Raw genomic sequence first — 14,030 nt, 5'->3', positions numbered from 1 at the left:
CCACACACCTCTACGCACTCAGCCTCCCCCACACACCTCTACGCACTCAGCCCCTCCACACACCTCTACGCACTCAGCCCCTCCACACACCTGTACGCACTCAGCTCCTCCACACACCTGTATTCACTCAGCCCCTCCTCACACCTGTACGCACTTAGTCTCCTCACATCTGTATGCACTCAGCCCCTCCTCACACCTGTACGCACTCAGTGCCTCCCCCCCACCTGTATGCACTCAGCCTCCCCCCACACACCTGTACAGACTCAACCTCCCCCCACACACCTATACGCACTCAGCCTCCCCCACACACCTCTACGCACTCAGCCTCCCCCACACACCTCTACGCACTCAGCCTCCCCCACACACCTTTACGCATTCAGCCTCCCCCACACACCTCTACGCACTCAGCCTCCCCCACACACCTCTACGCACTCAGCCTCCCCCACACACCTTTACGTACTCAGCTTCCCCCACACACCTCTACGTACTCAGCTTCCCCCACACACCTCTACGCACTCAGCCCCTCCACACACCTGTACGCACTACGCCCCTCCACACACCTGTATGCACTCAGCCCCTCCACACACCTGTACGCACTCAGCCCCTCCATACACCTGTACGCACTCAGCCCCTCCACACACCTGTACGCACTCAGCCCCTCCACACACCTGTACGCACTCAGCCCCTCCACACACCTGTACTCACTCAGCCCCTCCACACACCTGTACGCACTCAGCCCCTCCACACACCTGTACGCACTCAGCCCCTCCATACATCTGTACGCACTCAGCCCCACCATACACCTGTATGCACTCAGCCCCACCATACACCTGTATGCACTCAGCCCCACCATACACCTGTATGCACTCAGCCCCACCATACACCTGTATGCACTCAGCCCCTCCATACACCTGTATGCACTCAGCCCCTCCATACACCTGTATGCACTCAGCCCCTCCATACACCTGTATGCACTCAACTCCCTTTGCACCTATACACATTCATACCCTCCCACACCTGTACGCACTCAGCCCCTCCACATACCTGCATGCACTCAGCCCCTCCACACACCTGTATGCACTTCACCCCCTCCACACACACTCCTTTCACTTGTAAAACAGTCCTTACTTGTAAAGGTGGTCTTCCTAGTCTCAGCTCTTGTTTCCACATGTCGCTGAGATACAGAGAGCCGAGTATAGTCAACAATACAGTACAGGCAGCACACACGAAGAGTGCACATGTGAGGAGAGAGTGGGGGTAAGGGGTGTGGCTTGCTGGTGCACGGTCTATGAATGCACACAGCCTGGTTTGGAAGTGTGCCTGCACAGGTGCCCCCTTAGCACCCAGAAGGTAAGTATAACATCTTTTTTTTTTTATTACGCAAACAATGTCTGCATCTGACTGGATGCAGGTAGTGTTCAGCTGAGTGTGTTCTGCCCAGGTGCACAGAAATAGTTGAAAAATCCATCCAGATGTTGCTGACAGGGCCATACTCGGAACTAATTTTAATACCTGCATGGCCTGCTTTAGTCCTGGAACTCAGGAGAACATATAACGTGATACTGCTAGAGAACATCCACTCCACGCCAGCCATGTGAATAAAGTGGCACTTTGTAAAAAAAAGTGCTTAAAAAACACCAACCTCCACCCACATGCAATGCGCACCCACCGCCTTGTTAGACGCCAAATCAATGTGTAGCTTAAATATCTTGTATCGTTGAATTCTATTTTGGACTATGTATTTAAATATTATATTTTGCTGGTCTGATGAATTTCATATCCAGTGGATACATGCATAATGTGATCACTGTTTTGATTATTCAAATGACAATTTGTCACATATTATTTGGTTTCATTCATGTATATTTTATGGTATTTACAATGCTGCAATTTATATAATTTTTTTAAAGTTTCAGGGAGAGTATACTACCTCTACTTGCTAGCTGCTCTTCCCAGTGTGTAGCGCCGACTTTTTTGACATTTTTTTTCCCTCAAGGAGCTTACAATCTCAGGTCCCAACTCACATTTGGCCAATTTAGATTGGATCCAAATAACCTACCAGCATGTGTGTGGGAGGAAACCGGAGTACCCAGAGGAAACCCACACAGGCACAGGGAGAACATACCAATATTGGGAAGTGTTAAAGTGCAATACTTGACACATCTAATGAAAAAACATGCTGTATCAGCTGAAACATACTAAAACCCATGTGTAAATGTATACGTTTTCAAAACAAAGAAGCGAGAAAAGGGCTTTAGAATAGGATAAGCAAAATGCAAGGACTGATCACAGCTCTTGGTATCACAGAATTCCACCAATTGTTATCCATTCTGCACTTTTGCTAATAATATATATATATATATATATATATATATATATATATATATATATATATATATATAGATATTTTTTTTTTATATTCATAGCTACTTCATTGATTATTAGTAATAGCTATAAGATACCAGCAAAGGCAGGAAGTAAATGTAGGACATACAATAAACTGTTACAGGCACCCATGTGTTTGATGGTCTGAAAAGTAGCCAAACTCTGATCCGTAAACAGAGAATCAATGACAATGCTTTGTGCCTGAGGGTGTTTGCTCAGGCCTCAGGTTGCTACCTGACTCTTGTCTGTTTGGATTGCGGCTACTTTTCCTCAACTGATTAGTCTGCATTCTACTATAAACACAAAGTGCTGCCTTTTCTTTTGTACATGTACCACGCTTTCAGTTAATTCGGGGCGGAGCAGCTAAGCTGGGGTCAGCTTGGCTTTAACTGCAGCTAAGGTATTAGTTGGCAAGATACAAACTGTATACAGCAGAAATGAATGATCAGCTGCATTAGAATCAACTTCAATGTATGCTGAATATATGTATTAGGACCTCATCATCAGAATCAGACAATTGGCCATACAGGTATGTTAAATGTTTATCTGCTTTCTATCAGGAGAATGCAATTTTATGATTCTTACAGGAACAATTCCAATTTAGCCTATTATCATATACCGCACTTATACTCTGTATATACACGTATACAGAAATGTATTTGCAATGCAAATTTTAAATGTCATTTTATAAGATTTGTTTTAAAAAAAGATTAGGTTTTCAAAGCTCCAAAATGTCCATCATTTTAGGGACTGTCCCAGTTCTTTTTTCTCTTTCCTCCTCAGCTGTCCCTATTTTATTTATTTTTTGCGCTAATGCATATATCTTTATACAAAAATGTACTATTTACCATGTGTGCACAAAGCTGCCTTTTTACTCAGAACAAATCATTGGTCAGTGCCACTGCTGTTCACATGTAACCACCCGTCTGAGCAATTAATTAAAAAATAGAGTCTCTGATCGACCCTAATGTGCATCCAGGGTTGGCATTTCAGCAGAGTTTTGGCCACATACACACACGCACGCAGCGGCTGCAGCTAATTGGCCAGTTTGTATGCAGCTAGGAGTGTTACTGCATCCAGAGGCAGTATTTAGCCACCAGCAAATTATCTGCACCCCATTGCCGTATGATTGTAGCCTAATCCAAATGGCTGCATTTGTCATTTTGTAAAGCCAGTGTGAAAGAACAGTAGTGCTGTAAAAAAAAAAGAACTTGTGGACTTTCATCAATATTTTATTTTTTCTCATATTAATTATTTTTGATCTGCTTTCACTTGACTGGATTTGCTTTTTAAAGTGACCCTGTCACACATTTCATGCTGACCTCTAAATATGTAACTTTACAGCAATTGCTTACCTCCTGTGCTGCTTCTTCTTCTTCTTATTATTATTATTATTCAGGATTTATATAGCGCCAGCAATTTACGCAGCGCTTTACAATATAAAAAGGAGACAATAAATTTACAATACAATAAAATACAAGGGGATTAAGAGGGCCCTGCTCAGAAGAGCTTACAATCTAATAGGGTGGGGCAGGTGGTACAAAAGGTTATAACTGTCGGTAATGAGCTGATGGAAGTGGTAGGAGATATATTGAGTGCCCCCTCAGCAAGCCAGCTGCTAAGGAGGTACCTGTGCATGCATGTTCCCAAGCCAAGCTGTGTGCATTCCTAGACACACACAGCACAGCTCCGCCATGCCCCTTCACAGGATTTGACTGACGGCCTATGGTTCCCGCTGCTCCCAGTGTCTCCTGTGGGACCTGGAAGGCTGGATTCACACCTATGCAGTTCCTAGACACACACAGCACAGCTCCGCCATGCCCCTTCACAGGATTTGACTGACGGCCTATGGTTCCCGCTGCTCCCAGTGTCTCCTGTGGGACCTGGAAGGCTGGATTCACACCTATGCAGTTTTAGTGCTTTTTGCATTTTTCAGATTTGCACTACAGTTCATTTAACAGGGTTTCCTATGGAACACGTTCTGTAGTGCAAATCTGCAAAATGCAAAAAGCACTAAAAATGCACAGGTGTGAATCCAGCCGAAGAGAAGATGGCAGGGCTGCAGATCAGTGTTGCCAACTGTCAATATTTTTACTGGCAGCCAATAAAAAAACAGGCATTTCATCCTGCCAGAAAATGCCAGTGCAAGGAAAAGGTTGCCAGTAAAAAATATGGCTGTGATGCTCGACTCGGAACTGTGCATGCAGAGTTCGCTCTGGAGCTGGCCAAGACCATCCGGGTGCCTGCTACAGTGTGTTTGGGTGGCACGGGGGGGATCTGGCGGAGGCAGTGTCATGTGATGTCATGGTGCGAGGGAGCCGAGCGGAGCTGCCGGAGCCTCGTGTGCAGGTCGGGAGCAAACTGGCAGCAGGGCTGTCAGTGCTGTTTGGACTGGAGTGGACTGAAGGGACCACCTGTTGTGGAGAGAGATTGTCACTGTGACTCAGGAGGGGACGTGTTGTGTCGGTGAGGTGTCATCATCATCTGTGCTGCTGCACACTGCTGTCAGTGTCACTGTGAGTCAATTTCATGTGTGTGTGTGCCGCCCATTCTAATTTCTTTCCTGAGCCCTGTCCCTGAGCTACTTACTATATCAAAAATAAAATAAATATGTTTTTGCTTTATTATCTTCCTTAAATCATATTTCTAATTGCATATTGTACTTGTTTGTAGCCTAAATACTGACATTTGCACTTAAAACTTAAAAATGTTTAACTCATTGACATGCCAGTAAAAACTTGGCTGTGCCAGTACATTTTGGGTGTTGTGTCAGTAAATTTCAATCTGATAGGTTGGCAACCCTGCTGCAGATGGACCAGCACTGGAGCATGAGGGTGTTCCAGTAAGTGTTTAGGGTAGGGTAGGGGAAACAGGTAGTGCAGCGTTTTTTACTTTAATGCAGAGAATTCATAAAAGCGGTAGTAAACTGCACATTTTTGCATCGCATACTAGCACATTATGAGATACTTACCTTAGAATGAGGCCTCCCTGCGATGCACAGCGTTGACAGGGCTTCCTTCTTCCCCTCGGTCTTTACTTCCGCTTTAAGATAAAAAATTTTTAGACTTTAGAAACACTTTAACCGCTTCCTGCCCGCCCTATAGCCGAATGCCGGCCTTAGGGCGGGCGGCTTCCCGTGCCTGGCCGTCCCTGGACGGCCTGGTGTTTACTTCCGCAATGCGCGCCGCCGCGGGCGCGCATCGCGGAAGTTCTGTGTTTGCCGTGTCCCCCGGGGACAGGCAAACACAGATCGCTGTAAACGGCCAATCACAGCGGCCGTTTACAGCGTGATCGGCGTGTCCAATGGGAGATGATCTCATATGTAAACATATGAGATCATCTCTCAGCGCCGCTCTCCCTCCTCACACAGACAGCGTGTGAGAGGGGAGAGAAGAACGGCTGCAGCAGCCGTCAGTGTAAAAAAGAAAAAAAAAAAAAAAAAAAGTAAAAAAAAAGTTTAATAAAAAGTGCCATCCTCCCCCAGAGCCATCCTCCCCCAGTGCCATGCCCCCCCCCCCCAGTGCCATCCTGCCCCAGTGCCATCCTGCCCCAGTGCCATCCTGCCCCAGTGCCATCCGCCCCAGTGCCATCCGCCCCAGTGCCATCCTGCCCCAGTGCCATCCGCCCCAGTGCCATCCACCCCAGTGCAATCCACCCCACCCCAGTGCCACCTGCCCGCAGTGCTATCTGTCCCCAGTGCCACCTGTTGTCAGTGCCATTTGTCCCCAGTGCCATCTGTCATCAGTGCCACGTATAAGTGGCATCTGTCATCAGTGCCACGTGTTATTAGTGCCACATAGTGCCATCTGTCATCAGTGCCACGTATTAGTGCCATCTGTCATCAGTGCCACGTATCAGTGCCATTTGTCATCAGTGCCACCTGTCAGTGTCACGTGCCATCTGTTGTCAGTGTCACGTGTCATCAATGCCACTTATCAGTGCCATCTGTCATCAGTGTCACGTGTCATTGGTGCCACGTATTAGTGCCATCTGTCACCGGTGGCACGTATTAGTGCCACGTATTAGTGCCACATGTCATCAGTGCCACGTATTAGTGCCACGTGTCATCAGTGCCACATATTAGTGCCACGTGTCATCAGTGCCACGTATTAGTGCCACGTGTCATCAGTGCCACGTATTAGTGCCACGTGTCATCAGTGCCACATATTAGTGTCATCTGTCATCAGTGCCACGTGTCATCAGTGCCACGTATAAGTGTCATCATTGCCACGTATCAGTGCCATCTGTCATCAGTGTCACGTGTCATTGTCCTGGTATTTCAAAAGTGTAATAAGTAGTCAACAAGTTAGATGTGTAATTTATGCTCCTAGAACACGTGATGGCGCTCCCTGCATGTTGGGCCTCTCTATGTGGCCAGGCTGCGAAAAAGTCCCACACATGTGGTATTGTAATACTCAGGAGGAGTAGCAGAATTTTTTGGGGGGTGTCATTTGTGGTATACACATGCCACGTGAGAGAAATAACCTATTACAATGACAATTTTGTGGAGAAAAATAAAGAAAATGAAAAATCTTCATTTTGCAAAGAATTGTGGGAAAAAAATGACAACATCAAAAAGCTCACCATGCCTCTTACTAAATACCTTGGAATGTCTACTTTCCAAAAAGGGGTCATTTGGGGGGTATTTGTACTTTCCTGACTTGTTCGGGTCACAAGAAGCGAGATAGGCCACCAGTACATCAGATGTGATCAATTTTGTGCGATTCGCACCACAGCTTGTAGACTCTCTAACTTTCACAAAGACCAAATAATATCCACTAATTTGGGTTATTTTTACCAAAGATATGTAGCAGTATAAATTGTGGCCAAAATTTATGAAGAAAAATTAATAATTTGCATAATTCTGTCACAGAAACAAAGAAATATGCGTTTTTTTTCAAAATTTTCGGTCTTTTTTCATTTATAGCGCAAAAAATAAAAACCCCAGAGGTGATCAAATACCACCAAAAGAAAGCTCTATTTGTGGGAAAAAAAGGACACAAAATTCATTTGGGTACAGTGTTGCATGACTGAGTAATTGTCATTCAAAGTGTGAGAGCACCGAAAGCTGAAAATTGGTCTGGGCAGGAAGGGTGTTTAAGTGCCCAGTAAGCAAGTGGTTAAATACTCAATAAAGGTTTAGTGTAGAGAAAAAAGGCTTTTTTTTTTTTTTACCAGATTCCCTCTTCTTCCAGCAGCTACCACTCTCCTTTTCTCCCCCAAGTACATCAGTATGGATTCACTGGAACAGGGATAGGCAGTGTGTGGTTGATTTACTAAAGCTGGTACATCTGTGCACAATAGCCAATCAGCTTCTAACTTAAACTTTTCCAATTAAGCTTTGACAATAAAACCTGAAATCTGATTGGTTTCTATACTCCAGATTTTGCACTCTTCAGAATTAGAAAATCAACCTCTGTGTGTTTGAGGTCACATACCCGTCATTGCACGCCTGGCAAGCTCAGATGTGTGGAAGAGCCCGTACCTGATTAACACAGGCTGCCTGCACGTTGCTCAGGAAACAAATGGTTCTTGCATGTTTTATGATCCTCTGCATCTAGGTGAAGGAATCCTAAAAGATTGTAATTCTGGAGGTGCTACACGGGCTTCCTGGTCATATGATCACTCTGGTTAGCTGTAATTAGCTCCCACTGGTTCTAAATCATAAACCATGAGCATGCTATCAACACAGACAAGGGAATTCAGCTGTATGCATATATGTGTCAATGTGACATTAAAACCCACTGCTGTGCTGCCACATACAGTGCCTTGCGAAAGTATTCGGCCCCCTTGAACTTTTCAACCTTTTGCCACATTTCAGGCTTCAAACATATAGATATAAAATTTCCAACAAGTGGGACACAATTGTGAAGTGGAACGAAATCTATTGGATTTTTGAAACTTTTTCAACTAATAAAAAATGAAAAGTGGGGCGTGCAAAATTATTCGGCCCCTTGCGTTAATACTTTGTAGAGCCACCTTTTGCTGCGATTACAGCTGCAAGTCGCTTGGGGTATGTCTCTATCAGTTTTGCACATCGAGAGATTAAAATTCTTGCCCATTCTTCCTTGCAAAACAGCTCGAGCTCAGTGAGGTTGGATGGAGAGCGTTTGTCAACAGTAGTTTTCAGCTCTTTCCACAGATTCTCGATTGGATTCAGGTCTGGACTTTGACTTGGCCATTCTAACACCTGGATACATTTATTTGTGAACCATTCCTTTGTAGATTTTGCTGTGTGTTTGAGATCATTGTCTTGTTGGAAGATAAATCTCCGTCCCAGTTTCAGGTCTTTTGCAGACTCCAACAGGTTTTCATCCAGAATGGTCATGTATTTGGCTGCATCCATCTTCCCCTCAATTTTAACTATCTTCCCCGTCCTTGCTGGAGAAAAGCAGGCCCAAACCATGATGCTGCCACCAGCATGTTTGACAGTGGTGATGGTGTGCTGTGGGTGATGTGCTGTGTTGCTTTTACGCCAAACATATCGTTTTGCATTGTGGGCAAAAAGTTTGATTTTGGTTTCATCTGACCAGAGCACCTTCTTCCACATGTTTGGTGTGTCTCCCAGGTGGCTTGTGGCAAAATTTAGACGAGACTTTTTATGGATATCTTTGAGAAATGGCTTTCTTCTTGCCACTCTTCCATAAAGGCCAAATTTGTGCATTGTACGACTGATTGTTGTCCTATGGACAGACTCTCCCACCTCAGCTGTAGTTCTCTGCAGTTGATCCAGAGTGATCATTGGCCTCTTGGCTGCATCTCTGATCAGTCTTCTCCTTGTCTGAGCTGAAAGTTTAGAGGGACAGCCAGGTCTCGGTAGATTTGCAGTGATCTGATACTCCTTCCATTTCAAAATGATCGCTTGCACAGTGCTCCTTGGGATGTTTAAAGCTTGGGAAATCTTTTTGTATCCAAATCCGGCTTTAAACTTCTCCACAACAGTATTACGGACCTGCCTGGTGTGTTCCTTGGTCTTCATGATGCTCTCTGAGCTTTCAACAGAACCCTGAGACTATCACAGAGCAGGTGCATTTATACAGAGACTTGATTACACACAGGTGGATTCTATTTATCACCATCAGTCATTTAGGACAACATTGGATCATTCAGAGATCCTCGCTGAACTTCTGGAGTGAGTTTGCTGCACTGAAAGTAAAGGGGCCGAATAATTTTGCACGCACCACTTTTCAGTTTTTTATTTGCTAAAAAAGTTTAAAATATCCAATAGATTTCGTTCCACTTCACAATTGTGTTCCACTTGTTGGTGATTCTTCACAAAAAAATTTATATCTTTATGTTTGAAGCCTGAAATGTGGCAAAAGGTTGAAAAGTTCAAGGGGGCCGAATACTTTCTCAAGGCACTGTATTTACGTACGGCCGACATTAAGGGGCTAAAACAAAATGTCTTTATACAGGCATCCTAGTGAGGGTTTTTTTTTTTTATTATTTTATTTCAGATAGTGGAAGGGTTAGAACCCCATATTTACCTCCATTGAGGTGATTTCCTCAGATTTTCCGTTCTGGTGACCACCTAGGGAAATCTCCAAAGGGAGATAAAGACATCAGCTTAAACCTGACCATGAGCATAACTTTTCCAAATCTAATGGAAAGTGTTACTTCTGTTTGTATCTCATCTATAGAGATTTTTTTTATAATTTTCTTTCCGATAACCTCCAGTTCCACTTTAATTTCACTCAGAAGGAAAAGCACAGGCATACTATACATTGCATTGGACATGTATTGTATATTAGTACATTGTATGCTCATACCTCTTTAGCCAGTCTACGAACAACACAATACAAAAAAGATCCAAAATACATGTCTTATAGTGTTTTACAACGTGTAATATACAATGCCTTAATGCATTTCCATTCTCATTCCTTACACTATATATATATTTTTTCAGAAAGAAAAGAATGGTAATGGCACTTATCCCAGCAGTAAGTGTTAATTATGTCACCATTTCCCCACTTCTGGTGTTTATGGCTCAAAATACCTACTATTCACTTAAAACATATCCATTAGCTCTTGAGATAAAGCTCCACTAGCAATGAATACAAATTGCCATAGCCTGCTGTTTATGAAAAAAGATTTAAATGTTAGTGGGTGCTGTGATATTTATAAGCTCTATTCATCCTCCTCCTTGGATTTTTCAGATTGAACTTGTACTTCACTGCATGGGACCATCATTCTTCTATTCTTCTAATTCTGTCTTACTCCAACCTATTAATACTCCTTGTGCTTTCTTTAGATCTCATTAGACTCTTGGTGCTCACCTACTACTTTCAACATTGCCATAATTCTGTGACTTAAATAATCAAGACTTTAAATTAGCACATAATGGCAGAGGGTGTATTTCAATGAGTATGAAATGAGATTCATATTGAATGACACCCCAAGCACCAAGGGCTCGAGTTCATTCGGTGGGTTAACCTGCACTGATATATGCAGACTCAACGCAATGGCACATAGAAAACAATTGTTTCTTACGTGCCTTGCTCACCCCATGCATGTGCATTCATGTGTGTTGCACAAAATGCAGCAAGTCACAACATGCTGCAGTGCATAAAGTAAAATGATTTGTTTTTTAATTGTGCCATTTTCAATTAGGTTGATAAAAAAAGTAAGGAGTGTGATGCATTGTAACAACACAGTACACTGCCCTTCACATTATACACGGCATGTGTTATACAAAGCAGAACTTGTGAGGGCTGGTGTAAACGGCCCTTTACAGTGGTTGTAAACACAACCACACTTCAGCACTGCACAATCCATAGTGCTGTATAGTGACGTTTGTTTTCTTCTATCTCTTTGCAAGTTTGTTAGGGCTCATACACATGGGCCCATTGCCCCATACAGTGTGAAAAGCCTTTTTTTAATCTGTTCCAAGCAGGCAGCCTGTTTTTATCAATGGAAATGGAGCGGATGTACGGACTCGTCTGTATCTCAGATTTTGATAGGTACGCAAGGAAATGTGGACGGGTGCACAGACCTGGACACAGTGCAACTGTCTAGGCGTACAATCATAGCAGGTGAGTCTGAACAACTGCTCCATCTCCATTGACAAAAAAAAGATCGGTCTTGCACGAAGACAGTAGACAACAAAAGTCACTATGCACGACTCGGAAGCCTCGTACACACGCTTTGATTTTCAGGTGACCAAATGTCCGTTTTTTGTGACATGCTAGTCGTATGTCGAAAGTGAAGAGGTTGCTCACTATACGAAAATTTTCATATGACAGAATACAACCTCAGAAGTGACGTAAAGAGGTGTAACCTTAAGGACCGCCTCACACCCATATACGTCGGTAAAATGGCACGGCACATGCGCCGCCAGCAGCGCACTCGCGACCCGGTCCAGAGCTCCGTGACTGTGGCAAAAAAATGTTTTTTGGGGATATTTATTATAGCAAAAAGTAAAATATATTGCATTTTTTTCAAAAGTAAAAAAAAAAGCGTTTGTTCAAAATTTACTCTTTTTTTAGTTTATAGCGCAAAAAATAAAAACCACAGAGGTAATCAAATACCACCAAAAGAAAGCTCTATTTGTGGAAAAAAAAGGAAGCCAATTTTGTTTGGGAGCCACGTCGCACGATTGTCAGTTAAAGCGACGCAGCGCCGAATCGCAAAGAGGAACCTGGTCCTTTAGCTGCAAAATGGTCCGGGGCTTAAGTGGTTAAACTACGCAGAGGGTTCTTTAATGTAAGAGCGACAAGGATGTGGAATTTCCTTTCATAGGCGGTGGTCTCAGCAGGGAGCATCAATAGTTTCAAAAAACTATTAGATAAGCACCTGAACAACCACAACATACAGGGATATACAAGGTACTACTGACATATAATCACAAACATAGGTTAGACTTGAAGGACGTATGTCTTTTTTTCAACCTCACCTACTATGTAACTATGTAATGTGTTGAATAGTTTTGTATATATTCTCGTTTGAGCACGCATAGTCTTGCTCTTAAGATTTTTTTCATACAAAAACCGTACTAATGAAATGAAAATCAGATGTTGAGTTCACATTCGACAAAAATGTTATAGTCTGCACATCCAGCTTTTATCTTACGAAAAAGTGAAATCGGCTGTCAAAAGCACAGTACTAATGATCTGAAAATCAGCAGACAGCTTGTCGTACGAGTTTTCCCATCTGATTTTTGTACCGTGTGTATGGGCTATTAAGCAGGCCACACACACAATTCGATTCTTGGCCGGTTTAGCAGGAATGTATCAAGTTGATTTATTGATGAGCTTGGGTATAACCAGCATGCCGGGTTTTCCTGCAATTAACGCTAGTGGCTGCTATAGCAGCTAGCATTAATCACTGGCTTTCCCTGCTCTCCCCCACCTGTCGGGAGAAGACAATGGCCCGGCAGGAGGGTTTCCCATATCAGCACTTTGTGTTGATGGGGGAATCAAGCAAATTTATTTTCTGCAAACCGTGGTTGCAGGAAAGCCATTTCTTCCATGTATGACCGGCCTAAGGCTGGGCATGGACAACTTAAATTTTGGCAGTTTAGCCCGTAACAGATTTCTTCATTTACACACTATTGTATTCAGGCAGTTGGCACCCATGGCTTCTGGTGCTGCTGAACAGTATTTGCATCTGGTAGGAAGCAACTGCTGGAAGATAATTTTCGACCTGGCTCATTTAGGTTTTATAAACTTTTGTTGAGCTGGGTGGCACTTAAAGGGCCGCCCCATGACTGAGTTTTTGAGTCGTCCATGGGAGCCTTGGCTTTATGTACAATCACTATGTGATAATCAACTATAGCTGCTTTCATGAATTACACATTTGTATCTACATAGCCAATAGAAACGGATTGTACACACTGCATATATTTACCGACTGCATTTAAAAATGTACTTTTTACAAAGTGGTAAAACTTGTCCTGTTCATTATAAAAGTACTATGCATGCCCTTTAGGAGATCTCTTTGTCAGCAAACACGTATCTTCTGCTAGTTTAGATTGCTGATTATTATGCTGACACAATTTAAAGGCTTTAACTGTCGCTGTCTACGTTTTTGGCTAGCCTGTGAAGCACATGAAACTTTATGCTGTTTGTTTTATTCCAGGGGAGCTAGGGCATGCTTAATTATGGTTCATCAAGTTTAACGCAGTGCTTTCCAGTATGATTAGAGGGGATAACAGCCTACTGGTTACATTTCATTAATGGCACCATAAAACATCAGCTTCAAGAGATCGATCACTAAAGTGTTTTTTGGCGGAATACAACACCTTTCTTGACACAGCAGAGGCTAGGACATAGTGAATTAATGGCTCAGCAAATCACCAACTGTTTCCTGTCAGGGGTCTTATGAGAATGATCGCTGTTGGAGAAATTGCTTTTGCTATATACATTATGGAGCGGGCATTTTCAATAAATCACATGACTCTACATTTTATGTAAGTACTGTATATATTATTAACGTGTTTGTTTTAACTGGCACTTTTCATCAGGAGTATTTAAAGACGTAGGGGCCGTTGGACGAATTCTGGAACAAACACACTTCATCCTATTTTCTTTGCTCTAATCTCATAAATCTACCCTCACACCACCATCACAGAGGCAGAGAAATTATTGTACTCTCAACTGTACCCTTTTAGAACCACTGCTGCAAGATTAGGCAATTATAGAGACACG

At 43.3% G+C, this 14,030-nt stretch overlaps 1 protein-coding gene across 2 annotated transcripts in view; it reads left to right on the top strand.

Moving 5' to 3' along the window:
* The first annotated feature begins 221 nt into the window (after positions 1 to 221).
* Positions 222 to 14,030, top strand: part of LOC143983179 (uncharacterized) — a 76,887-nt gene continuing 63,078 nt past the window's right edge. Inside the window, exon 1 of one of the 2 annotated variants that reach the window (XM_077482570.1) lies at positions 222 to 1,350. The gene's annotated coding sequence lies outside the window, so the exon portion shown is untranslated. Of the gene's footprint in view, positions 1,351 to 2,784; positions 2,915 to 14,030 lie in introns of those variants that run through there. The other variant, XM_077482569.1, reaches the window with a different exon arrangement.

The sequence above is a fragment of the Lithobates pipiens genome, unplaced genomic scaffold (assembly GCF_037356315.1).
Source record: "Lithobates pipiens isolate NorthernLeopardFrog02 unplaced genomic scaffold, aLitPip1_a1.2 Scaffold_16, whole genome shotgun sequence".
In the NCBI taxonomy this organism is placed as follows: Eukaryota; Metazoa; Chordata; class Amphibia; order Anura; family Ranidae; genus Lithobates; species Lithobates pipiens.
Note: the sequence above shows the minus strand (reverse complement) of the source record. Positions and strands in the feature narration are given on the sequence as shown.